Genomic DNA, 7500 nt, shown 5'->3' with positions numbered 1-7500 from the left:
GAAACAGAAAGACTAAACAGTTAATAAGGACGCTTTTCATTTCAGTGACATTAGCCTGTCCATTGCAGCTTTAACTCACTCAGTACGGCCAGTCCTCTCTTCTCCTCTACACAGACCCCTCGGATGTCCAGTGGGTGTCTGAATGACCCAACCTTCAGCTTCCGTCGTCAGAATTGTGGTATTCTTTGTCAACATTCACCTTTTCAGTATAAGAGCCTTCCGCTTGCAATATTTTGAATGATGGTGAAACGCTGTTAACGTCGTCTCTTTCGCCGTTCGAATGGAGAGAGTTAACGCCAAGAGGACATTGTTCACAGTAGCATCGTTAAGGGTATATTGAACAGAAGAAACGAAACTAAACAGTTACTAAAGACACTTTTTCTTACTGACATTGGCCTATCCACTAATGTGAAGTGGGCACAGTTCTCAATAGTAGCGTCAGAAAAGAAACTAAAGAGTTAATAAAAGATTTTTTTTTTTTTTTGTCACTTATCTGTAAGGAGGAAGGTGGCAGAATGGTTAAGACGCTCAGCTGCCAATACAGAGAGTCCGTGAGGGTGTGGGTTCGAATCCCGCTCTCGCCCTTTCTCCTAAGTTTGACTGGAAAATCAAACTGAGCGTCTAGTCTTTCGGATGAGACGATAAACCGAGGTCCCGTGTGCAGCACGCACTTGGCGCACTGAAAAAGAACCCATGGCAACGAGAGTGTTGTCCTCTGGCGAAATTACGTAAAATGAAATCCACTTTCATAGGTACACAAATATGTAAGCATGCACTCAAGGCCTGACTAAGCGCGTTGGGTTATGCTGCTGGTCAGGCATCTGCTCAACAGATGTGGTGTAGCGTGTATGGATTTGTCCGAACGCAGTGACGCCTCCTTGAGAAAGTGAAACTGAAACTGAAACTGCAAGGGCCAGTGGCCACGTGTCTGCCTGTGAGGGGATATGTCTATTGTGGATGTGTAAAGAGACCAGGTCTTCCTCATCTATCTCTGTGTGTGGGGATATGTCTGTTGTGGATGTGTCACATAGACCAGGTCTTCATCATCTATCTGTGAGGGGATATGTCTGTTGTGGGTGTGTAAAGTGACCAGGTCTTCCTCATCTCTCTGTGTGGGGATATGTCTGTTGTGGATGTGTAAAGAGACCAGGTCTTCCTCATCTCTCTGTGAGGGGATATGTCTGTTGTGGGTGTGTAAAGTGACCAGGTCTTCCTCATCTCTCTGTGAGGGGATATGTCTTGTGAATGTGTAAAGTAACCAGGTCTTCCTCATCTCTCTGTGTGGGGATATGTCTGTTGTGGGTGTGTAAAGTGACCAGGTCTTCCTCATCTCTCTGTGAGGGGATATGTCTGTTGTGGATGTGTAAAGTGACCAGGTCTTCCTCATCTCTCTGTGAGGGGATATGTCTTGTGAATGTGTAAAGTAACCAGGTCTTCCTCATCTCTCTGTGAGGGGATATGTCATTTGTGGATGTGTAAAATAGACCAGGTCTTCATCATCTCTCAGTGAGGGGATATGTCTGTTGTGGATGTGTAAAGTGACCAGGTCTTCCTCATCTCTGTGTGGGGATATGTCATTTGTGGATGTGTAAAATAGACCAGGTCTTCGTCATCACTCAGTGAGGGGATAATTATGTCTGTTGTGGATGTGTAAAGAGACCAGGTCTTCGTCATCTCTCTGTGGGGGGATATGTCTGTTGTGGATGTGTAAAGAGACCAGGTCTTCATCATCTCTCAGTGAGGGGATATGTCTGTTGTGGATGTGTAAAGTGACCAGGTCTTCATCATCTCTCAGTGAGGGGATATGTCTGTTGTGGATGTGTAGTAACCAGGTCTTCCTCATCTCTCTGTGAGGGGATATGTCATTTGTGGATGTGTAAAATAGACCAGGTCTTCATCATCTCTCTGTGAGGGGATATGTCTGTTGTGGATGTGTAGTAACCAGTCAGTGGATATGTCATTTGTGGATGTGTAAAATAGACCAGGTCTTCGTCAACACTCAGTTAGGGGATAATTATGTCTGTTGTGGATGTGTAAAATAGACCAGGTCTTCCTCATCTCTCTGTGAGGGGATATGTCTGTTGTGGATGTGTAAAGTGACCAGATCTTCCTCATCTCTCTGTGAGGGGATATGTTTGTTGTGGGTGTGTAAAGTGACCAGGTCTTCCTCATCTCTGTGAGGGGATATGTCTGTTGTGGGTGTGTAAAGTGACCAGGTCTTCCTCATCTCTGTGTGGGGATATGTCATTTGTGGATGTGTAAAATAGACCAGGTCTTCGTCATCACTCAGTGAGGGGATAATTATGTCTGTGGATGTGCAAAATAGACCAGGTCTTCCTCATCTCTCTGTGTGGGGATATGTCTGTTGTGGATGTGTAAAGAGACCAGGTCTTCCTCATCTCTCTGTGAGGGGATATGTCTGTTGTGGATGTGTAAAGAGACCAGGTCTTCATCATCTCTCAGTGAGGGGATATGTCTGTTGTGGATGTGTAAAGTGACCAGGTCTTCCTCATCTCTCTGTGTGGGGATATGTCTGTTGTGGATGTGTAAAGAGACCAGGTCTTCCTCATCTCTCTGTGAGGGGATATGTCTGTTGTGGATGTGTAAAGAGACCAGGTCTTCCTCATCTCTCTGTGAGGGGATATGTCTGTTGTGGATGTGTAAAGAGACCAGGTCTTCCTCATCTCTCTGTCTGTTGTGGATGTGTAAAGTGACCAGGTCTTCCTCATCTCTCTGTGAGGGGATATGTCTTGTGAATGTGTAAAGTAACCAGGTCTTCCTCATCTCTCAGTGAGGGGATATGTCTGTTGTGGATGTGAAAAGAGACCAGGTCTTCGTCACTGTCTGTGAGGGGATATATCTGTTGTGGATATGTAGTAACCAGGTCTTCCTCATCTCTCTGTGAAGAGATATGTCTGTTGTAGATGATTAAAGAGACCAGGTCTTCCTGATCTCTCTGTGAGGGGATATGTCTGTTGTGGGTGTGTAAAACAGACCAGGTCTCCATCATCACTCGGTGAGGGGATAATTATGTCTGTTGTGGACGCGTAAAGCGAACGGGTGGTTCCTCATCATCCCTCATCGTGAGGGATCCAGTTACCGTCACTCCGTCTGTTGCTGTGAGTTGTGCCCCTTTCTGCCTGTTTTCAGTCCGTTGCAGTGGTCCCTTTTTTAGAGGGTGGGGGGGGGGGGGGGGGGGGGGGCTTAGGGGGGGGGGAGTGGGGTTCCGATTTCTTTCGACATCATCGATTCTTTTTACGTGTTCCCCCCCACCCCCCACCTCACCCCCTGGCACTCCCTCTCCCTCCCTCCTTGCAAAGAGGGTGATAGGTTTTTCACTCAGTATATATTTATTCACTGTCGAAAAGCATTGCATTGCTAGCGTCCACATTTTTTTGTTCTTTCTTTCCACGCTAGCCGAGCTCCCGACAGTTTTGGCAAGCTGACTGCTCTTGGGTGTCTGCAATAACAAGGCTGTGGCAGATTTTGAAGCGGGTATTTGGAGATGGGGGAGGGGGGGGTGTGGTGGGGGATATGAGACCCGTTTGCTGTGTCAAGAATCTGGGTTAACGGCGTCGACGATCGAAACGGTAGTGGGGTGGGTTTGGTTTAGGGGTGCCTTGGGGTGGGGTTGGTTTAGGGTGATGATGAGGCGCGGGTGGTGGTGGTGGTGGTGGTTGTGGTTCCAGTTCTACACCCGTTTATAGTGTTGACGGTTGCTTTTTTTTTTGGGGGGGGGGGGGGGGGGGGGGGAGGGGAAGGGGGGGGGGGGTTGGAAAGTGATCAGTGATCCGTGGGGTTAGTTGTGTCGGAACCTGACGCTGCATGCACGTCATCGGAGATGATGGGGTTCGACCACTGGCTGGCTGGCTGGCTGGCTGGGCCGTAACAGTAAGGGTGGATTTTGTGGTGGTGTTTTTTTCCCGATACCCACACCACCCCTCCTTCTCTCTGTCTTTCTCGCTCTGTCTGTCTGTCTGTCTCTCTCTCTCTCTCTCTCTCTCTGTATACCCTTCTCTCTCACGCCTCTCTCTCTCTCTCTTTCTCCCGCCCCTCTTCTGCCTACTTTTCTCTTCTCTCTGTCTCTGTCTGTCTCTCTCTGTCTCTCTGTCTCTCTCTCTCTCTCTCTCTCTCTCTCTCTCTCTCTCGTCCCTCTTCTGCCTACTTTTCTCTTCTCTCTTCTCTCTCTCTGTCTGTCTGTCTGTCTGTCTGTCTCTCTGTCTCTGCCCCCCCCCTCTCTCTCTCTCTCTCTCTCCCTCTGCCGTCTGCAGCGAGGTCTCACTCAAATAACACCAAGGAACGTTATTAACTGGACCTTTGATCAGAGGCTGTTGGGCAATGAGTTACAATGTCCTGGCTTCACGTATCTAAATTTCTGGATGGAACAAAAAGGAATGGATAAATAAACAAATAAAAAAGAATTGAATAAAAATAGACAAGTGAATAAATAAACTTCGAATGGCTTTTTTTTTTTTAAATGACATTGTGGATTCTAGAAGGAGCAAACGTAGAAAGTAAACATCGATCGCATAAAAAAAAGAGAGAAAAAAAAAAAGAATTGAAGGGGAAAGGGAATATTTGAACTAAACACGGGAACGGTTTTTTTTTAAAATCATATATATATATATTATATATATATATAACTCAAAAAGTCTGAACAACCCCTTTCTTTTCGACGACCTGTCGTGAACGTCTGTGTAAAGTACCCAGGGAAAGGGGAAAAGAGAGGGAGCGAGGGGAATGGGGGAGAGGGACGGTAGGGGGTGGTGGGGGTGGAGACAGGGGGGGGAACAGAAAAAGGAAGGGAGGGAGGGAGGGAGGGAGGGAGGAGAAGATCAATGGTAAAGACTTGACTCCAGACAGTGTTCCATCACCGGAGGGAGAGAGAGATTTGAACAGGGGGGGGGGCGGGGGGGGGGGGGGGGGGGGGGGGGGGGAAAGCGAGGACGGCCCGGCACAGGCACAGCTTTGTTTTGTCAGCCATCTTGGTTGGTGGTGGTGCTGGTGGTGGTTGTAGTAGTAGTAGTTGTGGTGGTAGTAGTAGTAGTAGTAGCCGCTGGTCCGTAAGGAAATGGCAGGCCCGTTCCGCCAAGGTCCTTCAGCTAGTGGTTGACAAGCGAGACGTCTTCGGGTGTTTCGGGGCGTGGGTGGGTGGGTGGGTGGCAGGGGGTGGGGGGGGGGTGAAGGATGTAGTAGGAGGGAGTGAGTGGTGGTTTTAATGACCGTCTGGACAGATCACTCTGTGTGTGGGTGAGTGGATATGTGTGTGTGTGTGTGTGTGTGTGTGTGGCAAGGGTGACTGAGTGTTTGGGTAGAGGTGGGTTGGGTGTGTGTGTGTGTGTGTGTGTGTGTGTGTGTGTGTGCGGAGGAGGGGGATGGGGGGAGGCAGTGGTGGTGGTTCAAGTATGGATCTTTCCTCCCACACCCCCCCCCCCCCAACCCCCACCTCCCACACCACCCCTGTCTGTCTTGAAAGGGGAAGAGCAAATCAGATGGTCCGGTTGTATTTTCAGTCTGACAGCTTACTCTGTCTCTGTCTCTATCTATCTGTCTCTCTGTCTCTTTTTCTCTCTGTCTCTGTCTCTCTCATTTTTTTTATATAAAGCTTTCAAATTCAGAGAAATCGTAACTTCGTGACAGCATTTTCATTGTTCTACACACTGAACCGTAGCACTACTTTACATGTATGCTTGTTTGTTTGAATATTTGGATGTTAACGTGCATTGCAATGTGATGTTCGTCTATATATATATATATGTCTGTAAGAATATAAGAATAATGTTCACATACCCCAAGGGGCCTAGGCCTATACATGAATAAACCATCTGGACTCTCTGTCTGTATGTCCGTCTGTCTGTCTGTCTGTCTGTCTGTCTCTCTCTCTTGCGAACTCTGTGTTTGGTGTGTGGTGAAAATAAGGGGTGACCGCTACTATCATGACGACCGGTGAAAAGAAAAAAAAAAACACAACGGAAGAAAGTTATAACCATATATATATATATATATATATTGGTTTTTTTAAGAGCATTTTCGATAAGCAAATACCAAGTCAGAATGTCAGAGGTACGAGAAATGACGCTGTCAGGAAGGGTTTGGGGTGGGGGAGGTTGTGTGTGTGTGTGTGTGTGTGTGAATTTAGGTTGCGACCTGTAGGAAAAGTATCTGGAGGGGGGTGGGCGGGGGGAGGGGGGGAGGGGGGGGGGGCAGAGAGAGAAACGAGGTAGGGTGTATTCATGAGCACGCCTCCCCATAATTCTGTGGACACACACACACACACACATACAGTCAGACTTGCAGGCCACCAGCAGACCTAGCACTGGCTCGGCGGCCGTATTTTATCATCTTCCGACGTAATCGGAAAGGCAAGACCAGCCCAGTACCCACACACCCTTGCCAGCAGTTAAAAGTAGTAAGCGGCTTTTTTTTTTTTTTTTTGTCGTTGTCGGTAACTTGTGTGCTGTCGATTGGTATTTGCGCCTCTTTCTCCCCTCCACCCCCCAGCACCCCATCCCTTACCCCTCCCCCCGCGCCTTCCCCCCACCCCCAAGCCCCCCGCAGTGACAGTTGTTTGTGTCGGGTGTGGGGCGGTGGCCTAGTAGTCATGCACCCGGCTAGGAAGGTACGAGAGTCGACGGATTCAGTTCCCACATTCGTGCGCGGGTCGGATTTTTTTGTTGTTGTTGTTGTTGTTGTTACTCCACTAAACCTTGTGTGGTGGTCTGGTTGCTAGTCTTTCGGACCAGACAATAAACCGAGGAGGTCCCGTGTGCAGCGTGCAGGTAAAAGAACCCACGGAAACAAAAAAGAAAGAAAGAAAAGGGGGTGGGGTGGTTTGGTTACCCATGGTAAAAAAAAAAAATTTGGTTGAAAATTCGCTTTGATAAACAAACGAATGAACGTGCAGACAGAAAAGGGAAGAAAAATTGGGTGGCTATGCACTGTGGTTGGCGATGCAGTCTTCTTTGGGAGAGCAGCCAGAATTTCACAGAGAAATCTGTTTTGGTTTTGACAAGAAGTAATACAATGCAATGCAATGCAATGCAACGCAGTGCAACGCGGCACAACGCAGTACAACGCAGTACAACGCAGCACAACGCAGTACAACGCAGCACAACGCAGTACAACGCAGCACAACGCAGTACAACGCAGCACAACGCAGTACAACGCAGTACAACGCAGCACAACGCAGCACAACGCAGTACAACGCAGCACAACGCAGTGCAACGCGGCACAACGCAGTACAACGCAGTACAACGCAGCACAACGCAGTACAACGCAGCACAACGCAGTACAACGCAGTACAACGCAGCACAACGCAGCACAACGCAGTACAACGCAGCACAACGCAGTACAACGCAGTACAACGCAGCACAACGCAGCACAACGCAGTACAACGCAGCACAACGCAGTACAACGCAGCACAACGCAGTACAACGCAGCACAACGCAGCACAACACAACACAACTCTACACGGTGACAAGGTGTTACAGAACGTGTATT

The 7500-nt window shown here is 48.4% G+C and overlaps 1 protein-coding gene across 1 annotated transcript in view; it reads left to right on the top strand.

The window, feature by feature from the left end:
- Window positions 1–7500, top strand: part of LOC143290749 (kinesin-like protein KIF13A) — a 434350-nt gene that overhangs the window by 253238 nt on the left and 173612 nt on the right. The gene's annotated exons all lie outside the window — the stretch shown is intronic.

This window comes from Babylonia areolata, chromosome 16 (genome assembly GCF_041734735.1).
Source record: "Babylonia areolata isolate BAREFJ2019XMU chromosome 16, ASM4173473v1, whole genome shotgun sequence".
NCBI classification, from domain to species: domain Eukaryota; kingdom Metazoa; phylum Mollusca; class Gastropoda; order Neogastropoda; family Buccinidae; genus Babylonia; species Babylonia areolata.
The sequence above is the reverse complement of the archived record's forward strand: the minus strand, read 5'-3'. Positions and strand labels throughout refer to the sequence as shown.